General features: G+C 38.4%; 1 long non-coding RNA gene across 1 annotated transcript in view; it reads left to right on the top strand.

The window, feature by feature from the left end:
* The window catches only part of LOC309634949, a 79,511-nt gene extending 69,527 nt beyond the window's left edge, over window positions 1-9,984 (top strand). The window contains exons 2-3 of the long non-coding RNA XR_014248519.1: window positions 2,041-2,145; window positions 7,491-9,984. This is a non-coding gene — a long non-coding RNA (uncharacterized lncRNA). The remainder of the gene's footprint in view (window positions 1-2,040; window positions 2,146-7,490) is intronic.
* The last annotated feature ends 8,471 nt before the right edge of the window (window positions 9,985-18,455 follow it).

Raw genomic sequence — 18,455 nt, 5'->3', positions numbered from 1 at the left:
GAATGTATAGAACTTTATTAAATGCCTTGTACTTTTGTTGAATCCTCAGATAGTAAGCTCCTTGTAGATCAAAACTGCTATTTTCATCTTGTATTCCCTACAATCAACTAGCAAAACATTTGAATATGAATTATTTCAGAAGAAAAAGGGGCATCCTTTTGCTCTGCACTCTCAACATAAATGTCACCTCATTTTTAAGCCCTTTCCTCATCATCTGTAGCCAGGCCAACCCCAGTCAACTGTTTTTTATTATCCTGGTTTATTTTCTTTATAACACGTATCTCTCTATTAAATTATATATTTTTACATATGTGTTAATTTGTCTCTAGCCCCTCTTGTATATAAGCTCAGTAAGAGCAGCAAGCTTCACTACAGATCAGCCTGGACAAAAAAAATTAAACTCTCATTGGTTTCAACCAAATTCTTTCCACACAGAGAATTTTGAGTTTGGCTAAAATTACCAAACAGCTGAAAGTCAGAGGAAAGAGTCACTTCTAGTGACCATCTACATGTCACTGGCTAAAATCTCCCCCTTTTTTCCCCTTTCCTCTCTTTTCCATTTCCAAGCAGTATAAAGTCCTCTGTTTTTTTAATGCACAACGTTTATAAATCATCATCTGAAGCCTGAGCAGACTTCAGAATCCCATTCTTTACCTTCATTTTTCTATCAAAGTGTTTCTTCCAAACAGCTCTCCATAGAAGTAATTAAATGTAAATTTGTTACATTACTGCCTAAAATCTTCTTCATCTAGATTACTCCTGTCACAAATTAAAAATTAGTGGAATAAAAGTGTGTGTGTGTAGACACGTACCTGTGGGTAAACTCTGAGGGGAAGAGAGATCTCATTGCTTAGCCTCTCTGCCTGTAGACATTTCACTGAGTACTTGAGTCTAATCCTGGCTGCATCACTGACAGAGTAAACAAATCACCAGGAATCCTTGACTTGCATTTTCTTTTTCATGAAACTAATGGAGTATATCAATTGATCATGCATATGAATTGGCAAATACATAGATGGAAGGCAATAGATGGCTTTTGTCTTTATTGAATAAAAGGGGACTCACAGTTTAAAACTTCATTAGGTTTAGCCCTTTGCAAACAAAAGAACTCACTGTGAGATGCAGGCTTAGTTATTTGTCTTCAGATATGCCTACCTCAGGTGACACACTGATTGTAGTCAACAAATCTGACAGAGATGATCACAGGAGGATTAGCACGGAGCTGGAGAGAAACAGCACAAATCCTAAAAGACTGCATTTCAGCTGGGCTGATAAACTGTCATCTTACAGAGCACACAAGTGCCGCCTTCCTTTAGGCAAAGATAATCTGTGCCTGTGAGCTTGGCATTAATTTAGCAACCAGAGAGGGGAAAAATAGAAAAGGACCTGCAGCTGAGGGGGGTTTTAAAGCCTTGCCACGGTAGAACAATACCTGGTCCTGCATAAATAGAGAGAAAAAGGAATTTAAAAGGGGCTCTTGTGGAAGGGCTGACATCCAACATCACCCTGCCTGGGCTGGGCTTCCAAACTCAGCGTGGTGTCTGAGGGACAAATCGCCTTTCCCTCTTTCACTAGCAGTTTCAGTTAAACAAAACTCTTCGCTTTGGACTTTGTTTGCTTTTGCCATATTCAATAAATGTCACCCTCTCACCCCTCTGGTCTCCTTTCTGTAACAAATCCACTCCCCCACTTCCACTACCACATCCACACACACCCCAGAAAGCACAAATAGAAAAAACACAGCCTGTTTTATGGACAGTTGACTGAGCGATGCATATTTGAGCAGAAACAAGAAAGTTGTGGAATATACCCCCAGGTTTCAGTTGTCACTGTCACCTGTTCTGTGGTGCTCATCCATGCCAAGCCCCACGGTGAGATTCTGACATTCTCCCTTGTTCGTTGGGAAGTGACCTTTTCCTAATCAACTTGATCACAACCTTCTCCTGATTTATTTTAGTTTGCCTATTTTAAAACACTTGTGTGTTGTGTATGGCTAGCCTAACTATGCTAATATTCTACTGCCTGGTCATTTACTTACAGAGATGAACCTCTAGGGAGAGGGAGAAGTGTGTGCTTGTCTGACCAGGAATCCAGCATCACACCCCAGGGATGGTGATGTGCCTCTGTGTGACAGAAAGAACACATGTAAATCCAATCAAAATAACTACTCTTTTATGAACAGGAAAAGTTTGAGACAGAAATAGACACATTTAAGGGCTTAGGACTTTAAGGAGGAAAGAGCAGAGTTGCAACAAATCTAAACCAGCTTCAGAATGTAACTTCTCAAGAGATGTGGCCATTTTTGGTTCGTTTACATTTTCAAGGATGCTAACATGTCTGGTCCTAAAGAAGCTAACAGATTGGGAAACACCTGGACGTGACCATATAATGTGGCGAGGAGCACATCCAGGCCCAAAGGTAAGCATGACGGGTAAGCAACCTTGTAGAGAACCATTTAGAGGAAACAACAGAACAGGAGCTGCTGCTCAATCTGGCTGGAAGACGAATGCAGATGTGAGGAGGGTGAGAAAAGACTGTGGGAACCAGACAGCTAATGTACCTTCACCAACTGATACAACTGGATACATACATACATACATAGATTGTGATAGGAGTTTGAAGTTTATATTTAATGACCCAGGTCCTAGATGGTGAGTAGTAATAATCACATCTCCAATGTTCCACACAGGCTACATGCTGCTGTTTTAGGGAATCCCCTTCCCCTACTTCTACGTCCCTAAAGATTATTGTTGATGTCTACTTTATCTGCATTTCACCTGAACAAAAATGTGAGCAGCGATAAGCAGGGTCTTTGACTCTATTTTCTCAAAGCGTTTTTCCCCTATTCTATTTTGTTTAATTCCACTAAACAAACACATCCCTCTTCCAAAATAGAAGCCAACAAAACGTGAGCTTTCAGATGAACAAGGTAGAGTACAAAATTCTGCCAGAAGGCTATACCAAGAAATGTGAAGCGTCTGAGATTTTACTGTACTTATAAGCTGACAAGTTAGTTTGCTAGCTTCATGGATGCAGGCAGAAGCATAGACAGGACGTTATTGCTCATGGCACAGCAAGCAGCAGGAAGATTGGCATATTTGCTTAGTTCCCCTTGTTCTCAAGTCCTAGCGGGTGGGGGACAATGTGGATGGGCCCATTTGACACCTGCCTACTTGGTGGATGCGTTACCGCAGAGGAACCCTGAACTTAAGGAACCCCGATGTTTTATAATGGGAAGTCTTCAGAGGGAAACCTTATCTTTATTATACAGGACTGTAAGCATGCTTGCCTGTCGTTCTGGAGGGAGATGTCTCTGTCTTTCAAGGCTGTTTACTGTATAGACATCCTGGAAAAGAGGTCTAGAATAAAGATACCCAGTGCCTCTACTTGCAAGAGACGCATGAAACTCCATGGAGAAGCATCTCCCTACAGATTTCTCAGCTCTGTTTCTCACTACCATCCTCATGCGCCCTGCCCCCTCTTCACTGTCTGCCACATTATGCTCCCACTGTGCCCTGTACCCACTCCCTCACCCCACTGATCACTCTGCATTGTACCCGCTTGCTCAGTTATGTGCGTCTCCCATTTGACTATAAACTTCTAATAGGATGAGACCATTATTCATCTTGGCATCACTGGTCCAGCACAGTGCTTGACCCTCAAGGGAACTCAACAAATGTTGAAATAATGAATGACAACATTTAGATACTTCCTTGAAGTCAGGGTCTCTATCCTATACATCTTTGTATCACAAACTGTATCTCCTAAAAGAATTTTTTTCCTATAACAGACATAATTATCATAATAAAATTAAGTAATTAGTAATAAATTTCCCAAGCAGGCTAACAAAGTCCAGCCTTCCAGACCAGTGATCTCAAATTGAAAAACAAACTAGCTCTCTTAAATCATAGCTGCATTTCATAGCAAGATCATTTTGTAAAGCAAAATATTTTAAATATTGCCCTTTTTTCATTTTTTTAATCATGCATGTTTCCCATATGTTTTTATAGTTTTTAAGATTATTGTTCATGGTATCTCAGGTTTTTTTCTTTTATCACAAACATTCTTTATATAAAACTCATAGTTCTAGTCTTCACTTGAGCAACAAAATATGTTCACATAATTTTCTCCCGAAACAGACTCTTTCATTTCCCCACTTAGGATAGAGAGAACACAGTATGATTGGTTTTACTTGCCTTTTAACTCTGCTATAAGAAAAACAGTGCCGTGGGACAGCTGCAGGCGGTGCCTCTTGGCCTCAGCAATTGGGATTTCACAGGGAGAGGGTAGAGGCAGAGGAAGCTCACGTCCTCCCTCAGGGATGATTGTTTCTCAGTCCAGCCCAGTGCTGTCAGGTCTCCTGACATTGTAAGACGTGTTTGAAATCTGGATTTTTTGGTGAAAGCTCCTAATTTTATTTATTGACCATTTACTCAAGAAAAAACCAAATACGATGTACAGATTTCTCAGACCCTGGGCCCTAAATTTGTTATGTCTGAAACTGCCTGGAGTAGAAAAGAGACAGGTACCTAAGGGGGGGTTAAAGGTCAACATGGGAACAGTAAACAAATGGCTGAAACATCTACACTGCAGGCACATGGCAGAGAAAAGCTTTTTATGGTGCATAGAATACATGGCGAACGTGCAACGATTAGACTTGCATCCTGTCCTAAAGAAGCTTCCAGTCTATGGGTAATGTCATGTGAAAGCCAGGGGCACTTTCAGTGTTTGATTTACTGAGTACTTGAAAGTCCTAGATAGACTCTTTTTACATTTTTTTATTTACTTAATTTTTAATATTTCTTATTTTTTTATTGAAGTAGAATTGCTGTACAATATTATATAAGTTACAGGTGTACAAGATAGTGATTCACAATTTTTAAAGTGTATACTCAATTTACAGTTATTATAAAATATTGGCTATATTCCCCATGTTGTCCAGATAGAGCCTTTTAAGTACCTTTTGTGGATGTACCTTCTGCAAAGACTATCAAGTCTTTCAGAGAAACGTTCATGAAAAAGACTTGGTCTAGTTTCATCCTATAAAGAGCAGGCAAAATAACAGTCAGGGAGGTACATATACAACTGCACCCCACACACATGCATATATTCACCAGGGTCAAACCATCCTTGGGAAGAGAAAACACTGGCACTCTAGGGGAACATAGCCTAGAAGACGTACTAGTTTAACAGAGTCAGAGGAAAGCCAGCCCTGCCTCAGGATGAGAGGAGCTGGGCAGCGAAGCACCACAGGGGACATTGGTGGTGCTTCTCAGGACAGTGTTCCAATGCCATGCACGGAGGACAGGCGAGGAGTCTCAACATTTATGTGTATGGCCTTGCAGTTAAGAAATGAGCCTTTGAAATCAAACAAATCTGGTTCAAATTCTGGCTCTGTTATTTACAAGCTGAGTGGCTTTGACCAAGTAACTTCATATCCCTAAGCTTCAGTTTCCTCATCTATACAATGGAAATAATAAAAATAACAATGTGTACCACATGAAATTTTGTAAGCATATGACTAAAACCTCTGGAGTAGGATCCTTTTGTAAGGATACGACTAAAACCTCTGGAGTAGAGAAGGAATGGAGAAGTGTGGCAGAGTGTGGACCGCAGTGAAGCAGCCATCCGCAGGCTGGAGAAGTGGGGCAGAGACAGGGCCAGAGGGGCAGCTGAAGGCAAGCAGTCCAGTGTGGCAGTGATATGAAGCCCAAGTAATAGCAGGGCCTGGGCCAGCGGAGAATGGAGATGGGAGCGAAAGCACACAAGAAGGACTTGGTGGAATGACAGCTCCCTGTATGAGTTTGCAGCCATTCCTAGATCCTTGTGGTAAAGAAGAAGTTGTGTATATTTTTATTTTCACTGGTCAATTCCCTTGGTATGAAACTGGCAAAAATCTCCTTCAAAGGTCTAGAAAAATTACAGCGTGAAATTATGACAATGAGTTTATAAAACATAGATAGTGATATGGATCCTTAATTTCTTGGAGGCAGGAAATATAACATAGTCTTTAAACTACTTTGACTTCTCAGGCTTTGTTTTATTTTAAGGGACTTTAGAAAACAAACCCTTGGTTGAAAATAGAGTCTTAGGTTTTTACTCTGGCTTTGCAGCTAACTTCCTTGAATAGAACAGTTGATCACTCTGTGCTCCATGTTTGCCATCTGGAAAATGGGAATTAATAATTTCTGCATCTGCTTTCTCCATGAAGATGATGTGTGGGTAAAGGTGATACATGAAACATCTAGCACCTGAGACAGAATGTGTAGTAAGAATTCTAGATTGTGTATCATTTATTGATAATACATTTTACAAAATTTTATAAAAAATGAGTCCCCCCCTATTTTTTTTAGAAACAAGAGAGATTGTTGTCTCTATTACTCTCAAAAAGAAAACCACAATACACTGTCTTTTTCATAATGTTTGAGAAAATTGGCAAAGAGGATTGAAGAGTGAGTCTTTTCTAAAACTTCTATTACTGTAGATATTGGCCACTTCAGAAATAAAGATCTCATTACATTACTGTTAATGGTGGGAAACGAACCATTTCACTTAGATTTTCAAAAGATATTAATAAACTGTTCTTTTAAAGACTCTCAAAACCATGTTTCATTGTATACCTATAGGAACATCATTTCTTGATTCAAAAGATTAAAAGAGCAACATCAAGGTTACCCATGACTGATGGTAAATAATTCACTCTCAATATATATATATATATATTGCCTTCAGAAAAAGAGCATGAAATCTAGAATATATAAATATTAAGCAAAAGTAAATCCTTCAGAATGTTTCCAGCATGAGGAAGCTGGGCAGAAAGACTCAGAATGAGACTCCAGGATAGCGACTAAAGGAAGAAAACACTTTTAATATCTATAAACTCTAATTTTTTGACATAGCTAGAGAGCTTCTATTTTTAAAATACCAAGTGTTTTTATAATCTTTAAAATTATTTTACACCATCTCATTATTTTAACAATGTGGATATTTCAGACATGGAATTTATGGTAGATAATCTGGACTGAATATTTTCAATGGGAAGCACCTTGAAGGCCTCTCCCACTAAAACATAACTAGATACTGAATATAATAAACTTTTAATTGCATTTTGGATTCTCAGAAAATTTAAAAAAATTCTGAAGATTTCCTCTCTCTCTGAAAAAAAGAAAAAAATGAGCTGAATCCAGAGCTTGAAACTGTGAACACAGAAGAAATTGGAAAGATTGAGCTGTTCCATGTCAATATTTTACAGCATCACCGCGGTCCACAAACTCCAACGTATCCGAAGCAGGATGAACCCAAAAAGTCTGCCAAGAAACATTATATTAATAGCTGTAGAACACTAAAGATTAAGTACTCAAAAGGAAATCAAAGTGAAAACTAAAATAACCAACAAAAGATATGACAGCAGATTTCTTGATGCAAATAAAGGGAGCTGGAAGACAGTGGAACGTATTTTCATTTTCTTTCCTCACCTTGCTATCCCACAGGACAACTAGCTGGCCCAATGCATTGATGACATCATGCTGACTGAACCTTACTAGATGTCCTACTAAGACACATGCAGCAGCTTTGGGGAGACAAATCAGATCATCAGGAGTACTTTCTGGGTCTTCCTGAGAAAAATCTCCTGGAAAATGGAAATACCTACATTAATACGTATTAAAATGCCTCAATAATGAAACAATGTGTTCTTGCTGTTTGTAATAGAGATAAACCCATGGTATAGAATATAAAGTCCAGAAACAGACCTAAATACATATGGGAATAGTATGTGATAAAGATGGCATTTCAAAATAGTGTGGAAATTATGGACAGTTAATAAATGAATAAATGAAACAAATTTATAGCCTTCTAAAAATAATATACTGAAGTTGGAACTATACCTCATCATCAAAAAATTCAAATAGATCAAAAGATTTACATATAAAAACTAAAATCATAAAAGTACTTGAAAAAAGCTAGAGATGATTTTTTATTATTATTTTTTAATTTTTATTTTGTGGCTGTGTTGGGTCTTCGTTTCTGTGCGAGGGCCTTCTCTAGTTGCAGCAAGCGGGGGCCACTCCTCATCGCAGTGCGCGGACCTCTCACTATCGCGGCCTCTCCTGTTGCGGAGCACAGGCTCCAGATGCGCAGGCTCAGTAATTGTGGCTCACGGGCCCAGTTGCTCCGCGGCACGTGGGATCCTCCCAGACCAGGGCTCGAACCCGTGTCCCCTGCACTGGCAGGCAGATTCTCAACCACTGCGCCACCAGGGAAGCCCCGAGATGATTCTTTTATAAACTCAGAATGGGTTATTAATTGTAATAGAAAAGTTTGTTATATTTAACCACATAAAACAAAAAATTTCTACATGGTGAAAACGGAAAAAAATATGAAAATAAACTCAAAATAAATGACAAGCTGAGAAAAATCGTTTGCAATTCATAGACCAAGGGCTGATCTAATACATAAAATGCTTGTTATGGGTAAAAAAAGACCATCATTGCAATAGAAAAATAGGCAAAAAATATGAACAGACAGTTAACAGAAAAGCAACTACAGATGTCCCTAAAACTCATTAAAATATTCCTAATGTTAATGATAGTAAGGGAAAGGTGATTTAAAACTACATTTGCCATCAGATTGTTAAATATCTAAAGGTGTGATAATGCCCTCTCTTTGAGTCCATGAACATTCTCATACATTGCTCTTGGGAGTTTAAATTTGTCCAATCTTTTATAGGGTAATTTGGCAATATGTTTCAAAAATTACAAATACATAGACACTTTGAGCCAAGAATTGCACTTCTGTAAATCTGTCCGATAGATGTATTTTCACATGTGTGAAATGAAATTCAAGGTGAGTCCTTATAAGAAATATATTGGTAATAACCTAAGTGTAGATCAGTAGGACACTGGTTCAATAGGGATACGATGCAACAAGGAGGTGCTCTCTGTACAGCAACAGAAAGCTCTCTAAGGTACAGAGGTAAATGGGAAAAGCAAGACAAGAAAATTAAAATTATAAAAATATAGTCAAAAATTAAGAAGTTATATCTAAACTAGAAGTTATATCTAGTTATATGTAAAATGTTACCTAAAATAGTTCTGGTAGGCTATATGAAAAACAGCAATAGTTATGTACCTGGACGTACATGCCTTTTATAAGAAACACATTTAAGAATATAAAGAAATACATATATTGATATATAGATATTAGGCAAATACTAACCAAAGAGAGCTTCGATAGCAGACAAAATTGACTTTAAGACAGAATAAAATATCGTTAGGATGCCATTAGAGATGGAGAGAGTCACTGCATAAAGATAAAAGGTTCAACTCATCAGAATATGTGTTCCAAATTTGTACACAAATGAATTATCCTCACAATATCTAAAGAAAGATTTAGACAAAATTCAATAACACAGTGGGAGATTTAGACACAATCTCCTATTACTAATAGGTAAAATTAGTAAAAATATAAATGATTTGGACAACACTATTAATAAGCCTGATTGAATCTAGAAATATAGGTCAGCATCCACCTGATACTGTCTTCTTAAGCAAAGATAAAACAAATGAATTAAAGTTCTACTAACTCTACCAAACAGGTCTCAATTATTCCAAAGAAATTTCTTATAAAGTACTCACTGTTTACAATGCAATTAAATTAGAAGTCAAAAACAATAAGAAATAAAGTCTCCGTATGTATGCAAATTAGAAACACAATTCTAAATAACTCATATAACCTAGGAAAACTCAAAATGGGAAATACTTCTAATTGAATGGACTTTTCTTTCAATTTTGAAAGCAATGGCAAATTATTTTAAGTAAATAGGAACACCAGAATTTCTACTTTGTACTATGTAAAATATAAGCTGCATTATGATCTTAAGTATTATAACAAAAATGATTGAACAATGATCCATGCAGGTTAGGAATCAGGAGCAACTAAATAACTTGATTTTAGTGACATTTATAATTTTAGAAGGTAGATAAATAGTGAAAGTCAAAGTTGTAGAATCTTAGTACTGCTCGGGGATTTTAAATAATAAATTTAATTCTGTTTTACCCGATAAGGAAAATTAAGGTTGAGAGAAGTGTCATAAAATCTTCTACAATTAGTTGATGTCAAACTAGGATTCTAACCAAGGTCTCCTGACAGCAGAATGTCACAGATTCAGACAGACATGGGGGGGCTCGAGTCTTTTCTCCACAATTTACCTAGCAGAGCTTCAGTTTTCATATCTGCAACAACAAAAAAAGAATTAATTGGTTAATGGTTCTTATTTCCAAGTTTGTAGAATTTGTAAAATTTTATGAACTATTACATCTGAGTAAAGAATGCTCATTGTTTACCAGATAATAGCCTTTCTATTAACAACTGGTTCTGAGAAACTTGCTGCCATATTTTAAACATAAAATGATACTGTGCTCATCTATTTCTTAAAGGGATTCATGCCTTAAGTTATATTTTTACATAAATGCTAATTTGAGATACGCTAGAGAGTTTGAAATAGCCATTTGTGAATGTGAATAGACTGCTACACAAATATTCTAGGACAGTAGTGTATTGAATTTTAGTCATAATTATCTCTGATTACCCCCTTGACACCAAGCAACTTTATTTTTTTCTCGTCTCCGTTTCTGAAATGAGCATTATGATTAATCTGGCCTCTAACATTTCAGTTGTGCTTGGATGTCGATTTTGCTTGATGCCACACCATCTATGTGAGGTTGACTGAAGAGCACTATGCCCATGTGGCAGGTAATGGTTCTAAGGGGGTTCAGCTAGACCAGCAGCCTCGTTTCTCAGCTTATTTTCCAAAACCCAAGAGATTTAGTTAGGGAAGCTATTCCACAGAAGAGAGGACCGACCCTGTAATGCTCCTGCAGGGTTGAAGCTGGAAGATAATTTCTGTCTCATTCTGAGGAATAGAAGCCACAAACTGGCAGGCAAGATCTCACAGAATTCTCAGGTCAACCTCTGTGAAAGCATCTCTGCCCGAGGACTTGTAGTCTGTACCCAATCTCTCTCTCGTGGAACTTCAAAATGTGGAGGCCTTGGGTCTTCAATGACCAACTGATTCCATATTTCAGGGGAAAACCCCAAGCCTCTGTATTTTAAGAGTTTGATTTAGATTCTGATAGATACCAAGTTTAGGAACTAAGCGCTAAGTTTCCTTCTTTCTAAATCACAGCTCTGATGATATCATTTCCTTGCTCAAAAATCTTTAACAGCTTCCTATTGCCCCAGGAATTAGGTACTGACTGTTTAGGTTGCCATTTGCCTTCCGCAATATCATCTAGAAAGCTCTGTTTCCCTGTCTCATATCCCATAGCCTTGTGACAGAAACCCAAGGGCACAAACTGAACATACTCTAATCTTTCCAAAAGCCTGTCTCCAAATCAATGGCATGAGATCACCTGGAGCGCTTGTTAAAATGGCAGTTTCCCGTTGCTGCTGCCACCCTTCCTCAACTCAGTGGGTGTAGGGATCCGCCTTTCTAACAAGCAACGGAGGTGAGCCTGGAGAAGGTCTTGTTACTTACTCCTCATGCTGTTTTCAACCCAGGTATGCCCTGCTCCACCAGTCAGACTCTTAAGGCTCAGCTCAGATTCACCATCAACTGTTTGACCACCCCTCTAAGTAAATTTCTTTGACACAAGACCCTAATATATAGCATCTTTGGTCTTTTATTTAATGTCTCTTGTGCTCTCCCTGCTCATAGATCCCTGAGGACAGAATCTGTCTTCCCATTTTTATAGTCTCCATAATGCTTATTATAGTACGTGCTTCAAGATGCGTGATCAATCAGTTTCTCTGGAATTGAATAGAATACCAAAATGGGATGGAGCCTGGCCTGGTAGAGAGTGTGGCAGAGCTAAAACGGGTGCCGGGGAAGGCGTACAGAAGGAGTCGGATTCTCAGGCGGTGGACGGGGTCAAGGCATTTGGCAGAGCTAGAACTTCTCCAAAAAAGTTGACATTGTCTATTGTCCAGGTAAGTGGGAAACATACACATACATAATGGTGGTGAAAATAACTTCAATTACGTATTCAGTCTGCATAAAAGGAGAGAAATATGCCCAGCCTCAACAGTGGTTTTCTCTAGAACTATGGGGGCTTTTGTTTTTCTAGCTCTGATTTTATATTTTTTCACAAGTTTTCTTCAATAAGAAACATTTTATTTTTACAATCATATGAAAAGTGTTTCTTTTTGTTTTTTTGTTTTGTTTAGTTTATCATCAGATAATTTTCCATTTTGTCCCAAAGTTACTCTTTTAACTGGGGGAGGATTACCTACAGCTTACAGCAGTTTAACATTCATTCAGTCAGCAAACATTTACTAAACAACATCAGTTGCCAGGAACTTCGCTAGACCCTGAGAACGCCACGATGGCTAACACAAGGTCCCTGTTCTCACAGAGCTAACAGGCTGGTTGGGCACAATCACAAGGGTAGAGCAGTTCAATATTATGTGTTAAACACAGCAACAGAGAAAGGCACAGGGTTCTAGGAATCACCTAGCTGTGCCACCTAATCCTGGCCCCCCTGGTGGAGGCTTCATGGATGCGGAGGACTTGAGGGGTTCCAAGGACAAATAGGAGTTAGTCAGCTCTAGAAGTAAAGAATAGGAATTCCAGGTAAAGGAAAGCGTGAAATGGGTAGAGGCAAGAAGCAGCATTCCAGCTCTGGGGATGCTTCTATTCAATTGGGTTTTGGGGAGGAAACAGTGAGCGATGAGGTAGAAAAGCAAATGGGTGTCGGCCACCAGAGAATGCTGGCAGTCATAAGAAGGAGGTTGCATATTAGTTATCTATTTTATATATAGTAGTGTGTATATGTCAATCCCAATCTCCCAGTTAATCCCTCCCCCTGCCATTACCCCCCGGTAACCATAAATTTGTTTTCTACATCTGTAACTCTGTTTCTGCTTTGTAGATAAGTTCATTTGTACCCTTTTTTTAGATTCCACATATGAGTGATATCATATGATATTTGTCTTTTCTGTCTGACTTACTTCACTCAGTATGGCAATCTCAAGGTCCATCCATGTTGCTGCAAATGGTATTATTTTTTCTTTTTTATGGCTGAGTAATATTCCATTGTATACATGTACCACATCTTCTTTATCCATTCCTCTGTATAGCACAGGGAACTCTACTCAATACTCTGTAATGGCCTATGTGGGAAAAGAATCTAAAACAGAGTGCACATATATATATATATATATATAACTGATTCACTTTGCTGTATACCTGAAGCTAACACAAAATTGTAAATCAACTATACTCCAGTAAAAATTAAAAAATAAAAAGAAGGAGGTTGCAAACACATTTCTCTATTTTTGTTTCAAAATCTCATTAAATCTCATTTTGCTTTTTGTAGTGTTCTGGTATTTAAAACATCACAGAATAACTACACCACAAAGCTCCTGTATAAAGTCTTCTTTATGTAGCGGATAATTGAGAGAGAAACTCTAAGTTGTTTCTGAACTTGATTGATAATCAGAATCACTGTGAGTTCTTGAAAAAACACAGATTCCCTGCCCACCCAAGACAAGATATTTAAATTCTCAGTTAATTCTAATAATAAATCCTGTTTGGGAACTATTCTTCTAGATGCTCTGTTGTTTTCAACCCTTTCTGCCATTAGAATCACCTGGAGAACTTCTTAAACCTATAGATGTCCAGGCAGGTCCATCACCAAAGGTTCTGGTTCATTGATCCCAGGCGAGGCCAGCCATCTGCATTTAACAAAAAATTCCCAGGTGACACCAGTGTGCAGTCCGGCTAAGAACTACTGCTGAGTCTCAACTCTACTGTTGCACCAGATAAGATGTACTGGCAGAAAGGCGGGGGAGAGGAGATGGACATATAGAAACAGGCAGGTGGTGGGCAGGATGGCATCCTAGTTAAGAGCACTAGCTTTGGAATCAGGTACACAGGGCTTGGGCTTCACCAGTTATGAGACAATCATCAGGCTACTTAATCTCTCTGAGCCTCAGCTTCCTCACCTGTAAATGAAGTTGATTATGTGGCTGTAAAGTTCTTAGCATCATGTATGTTAAATGTGAGCTATTAGTATTAAGAAAGTATTTTAGGCAGAAGGAAGTATTAAGTGTTGCTGGAGGATGCGATGAGATTAGTCCTAAAGATTTTCAATGAAATTAGCAACATGAAAGTCATGGTAATCTCATCGAGAGCAATTTGGGTACAGTGATAGGGAGGAAATCCAAAATTTATTCTGAGCTCTATTTCTATAATCATTTAGATCTCCAGAAAACTACAGACTTGGACTCTGTAACTTTACTGTCTGGTAGAAAGCCCTTCACATACTTTAATATTGTCTCATTTTTATTAAGAACTCATAAATGAAATGACTGTATTAAAACATTTAACATTGTGCCCTCCATTTTCAAAATGAACCTTTATTTTTAAATGGTTACATGTGTAAGACTTGTGCTTTTTTTGTACATCTGCTATCAAGTACATCATTATAACGTTGTATAATCACCCCTCAATTTTTTTTCTCCTTAGAGCTCAGAGCCAGGATGGTTCCCCCGTAGAAGAGCAGACCAAGTCCTGAGAAGCAGTGCAGGCAAGGCAGGTATTAGCACTGGATCTCAACTCTATCCAGACCCCCCAGTACATTTCCAGTCTTGCCTCTTCCCTGTAGCAGGTCCTTCCTTTACGTTGCATTTTGTTTCCTCAAACCTGGCATTTGCACTTTCCTCTGCCTTCCAAGGCATGGATACAGGCTTCCCTTTGCTCCCTGAGCCAATCAGGGCAGCTGAGGTCCCCCCCACACAGATTGCAATAGTGATCAAGCCAAGATGTGTCTAGAAAGTACCATTTCCCAAGATGTAAAATTGACAACAGCCCAGATGACTAATGTTAAGGGAATAACTAAAAACAAAGTAAAACAGAAACAAAAAGCAAAAACCTTAGTCTTAACACACTAAAAATACATTTAAAATGGCAAGTATTCTGATACCTACAAAATATGTATGTCACAGTATTGCAATACATGGCAAAGGGTTCAGTTTAACATATGTACACTGATTATTAATATGTAGACTGAAGTCCATATACATTAACAAAGTAGGAAGGTAATTTAAAACGAGGTAAAAAGTTAGAGTTTAATATGTGTCAGACTTCCTTACTCTGCAAAAATGGCCAGCCTATGTGAAGAGAAATCAAGCTGGAAACTGCTTGACCTGTTTATGTTAAATCAGCCTTCCTAAGACTCTTACTAATGAAAGCAATTTGTCCATCAAATCCTTCACCAAGAGCTCAATTACTTTTTAGGATATGCAATGAATAAACATTGGTTTCATCTCTTAAATCAGTTTCACTCTTCTAAATAAGAGACATTTTTGACTTCTGCCATTTGCTAATCAGAACCATAAAAATTAAACCTCAGCAGGTCAAGCAGATTTGTAGATGGGAATTCAAAGACAGGTTCTCTATCTCAATGAAACATAGAATCGGCTGCCTTATAAAATTAAACATTTGACATGAAAAATAAAGTTTAAAGGAATTATAAACCACTCTGTATTTGCCATGTATGCTTGTACTAAATAAGAAGGTAAATAAATGGACCCTAATTATCATTTTCCATTTAACTAAAAATAAACGCACTGACTTGCCTTGAAAATTCAACCACTTATTCAACTGGACACTCTCTAGAAAGCAAATGGTTTTTGCTACATATTTGTATGTCTCCAAACCTTAAGGATCAAACTTAATACTTCCATTTCACTTGTTGGCCTGACCATGGGCATGACTGCCCATGCCCTGTAGAAGGGGCCTGACTCTGCGTATAAACTCCTTGGAGGTCTTACTCCAGGCTTGGTACCCCATATCCATTCCAGAATATGTTTACTCTCTTCTGAGCTTAAAGCCTGACAGTCTTTTACCCAGAGACCCAGTTTTTGCCCTCTGCCTGTGCCCTTTGAATTGGATGAGTCTTTTGGACTACTTGCTTCATTCCATACTCCTGCTCTGCCTCTGGATGGTGTGCTTAGTTTTCTCTTTGCTCTTTCTTGGCAATCAAAGGCTAGACTCACTGCACTTCTGTACCTCCATCAGCTCCTGGCATCAAAACGTAAGGACCCCTGCTCAATTTGGTTTAAGTTGAGTATATATCGAACTCCTCAACTGGGTGAGCAAGTGGGCCTTATAATTTTTTACATTCTTACACACACACACACACACACACACACCCCAAAGGATGAGAAAAAAATATAATACCCTAGCATAACAAGTTCTTGAAATCCAACTTCCTTTCCAATACTTATCCCCACCCTCTCCCCTTAAACTTGATTTCTCCCTCTCTTCTCCTTTAGGATTTTACACCATCAATTAATTGTTCTTTTTTTTATCTTCAATAATTTCTTCTTTACTATCTCCCTAATTTGTTATCATTACATTATTACTGTCAATAGTACCAGTTGCATGACCCAAATCTTAATGTCATCTTTACCTTCTCTACCATTCTTCTCCTCCCCTATGTGTAGACCAAGCCTCTCTTTGTTCCTAACTGCACAGCTGAAATAACGCACTGACTTTCAGTGAGGCTTTAGTGAGAGGTCAGAATTATGGAAGTGGAGTCTTTTCACCTACTAGACACTGTGGGGACGACACCTGTCAACCAAAAAGCAATATAGGAGGCTGCAAATAAGAAAAGTGTTTGTTTGAAGTCTTAGGAATTGCAATTTGGGAGACACAGATTTGGCTAAAGCCTAAAGTGTTCTGGGGAAGAGAGAGTCAGAGGTTTATAAAGACAAAAAGCCAGGAGGTTGTTAAAAGTTGCCTGGTGAGAACTGTGATTGACTCTGACTCCAGCCAGGAAATATTTGTCCTTAAGGAATCATGAGTTATTTTAGGATAGGTGGTCCAATAGGTATCTTGAGCTTCTGGCAGATATTCTGGATGACTTCATTAGGACAATAAGTAGTCAAAAGTTCATATTCCATCCAGGCTGAGATGTGCATAAGTCACACTTCCTTAATGGCCTACCAGCTCCATTTTAGAGAGCTCTCAGTATTTCTTAAAGTGTGAAGTATTAGATAAACAACAAAACAACTCTATTAACTGGGTGGACTCCCTCTCCCCTTCAAAAATTTTTTGAGTACTAAGTCATACAACTCTCATTTACTTAGGCAGAGAAGTGGGGGTTCTGTTTGCATGTTTGCAGAGCAGTATTCTAGAAGACAGAGTGCTACACTAACCCTTGATGAAAGCAGCTCTTTTGCCCCTTTCCTGTTTGCCCATTTTTGTCCCCCTCTAGCCTTGAAAGAACCTAATTATAGGAATGAGATCACTAGGCAGTTTAAACTAACTCCTGACTTGTGCTCTCCTGAAGGTACACGATGTCTTGCCTAACCTGTTGATTCTTTTCCTATGTTAAAAGAAGTAGAATGAAGAATTAAGTAGTTAAAGAATAACTAGCTCTACCCACAAAAGCCCCCTTAGCCATCCTGTAGGCAGATCGCACAGGAAAGAGATCATGTGAAGAGAGAGTCAGCCAGCCTGCATGCAATGGAGCAGGATGCACAATCCAACCTCCTGCTTCCATGATTCACTGAGATTCTTCACACTTTTTTCCCTTTAAAAACAGTCAAAGCTTTTAAAAGCTTTTGCACAGCAAAGGAAACTATAAACAAGACAAAAAGACAACCCTCAGAATGGGAGAAAATATTTGCAAATGAAGCAACTGACATAGGATTAATCTCCAAAATATACAAGCAGCTCATGCAGCTCAATATCAAAAAAACAAACAACCCAATCCAAAAATGGGCAGAAGACCTAAATAGACATTTCTCCAAAGAAGATATACAGATTGCCAACAAACATATGAAAGGATGCTCAACATCACTAATCATAAAATCAAATCAAAACTACAATGAGATATCATCTCACACCGGTCAGAATGGCCATCATCAAAAAATCTAAAAACAATAAATGCTGGCGAGGGTGTGAATAAAAGGTTACCCTCTTGCACTGTTGGTGGGAACGTAAATTGGTACAGCCACTATGGAGAACAGTATGGAAGTTCCTTAAAAAACTAAAAATAGAACTACCATATGACCCAGCAATCCCACTACTGGGCATATACCCTGAGAAAACCATAATTCAAAAAGACACATGTACCACAATGTTCATTGCAGCACAATTTACAATAGCCAGGACATGGAAGCAACCTAAGTGTCCATCGACAGACAAATGGATAAAGAAGATGTGGCATATATATATACAATGGAATATTACTCAGCCATAAAAAGAAACGAAATTGAGTTATTTGCAGTTAGGTGGATGGACCTAGAGTCTGTCATACAGAGTGAAGTAAGTCAGAAAGAGAAAAACAAATACTGTATGCTAACACATATACATGGAATCTAAAAAAAAAAAAAAAAAAGGTTCTGAAGAACCTAGGGGCAGGAGAGGAATCAAGATGCAGATG

The sequence above is a fragment of the Balaenoptera borealis genome (genome assembly GCF_965194805.1).
Source record: "Balaenoptera borealis genome assembly, chromosome: 9".
NCBI lineage: Eukaryota > Metazoa > Chordata > Mammalia > Artiodactyla > Balaenopteridae > Balaenoptera > Balaenoptera borealis.
The sequence above is the reverse complement of the archived record's forward strand: the minus strand, read 5'-3'. Positions and strand labels throughout refer to the sequence as shown.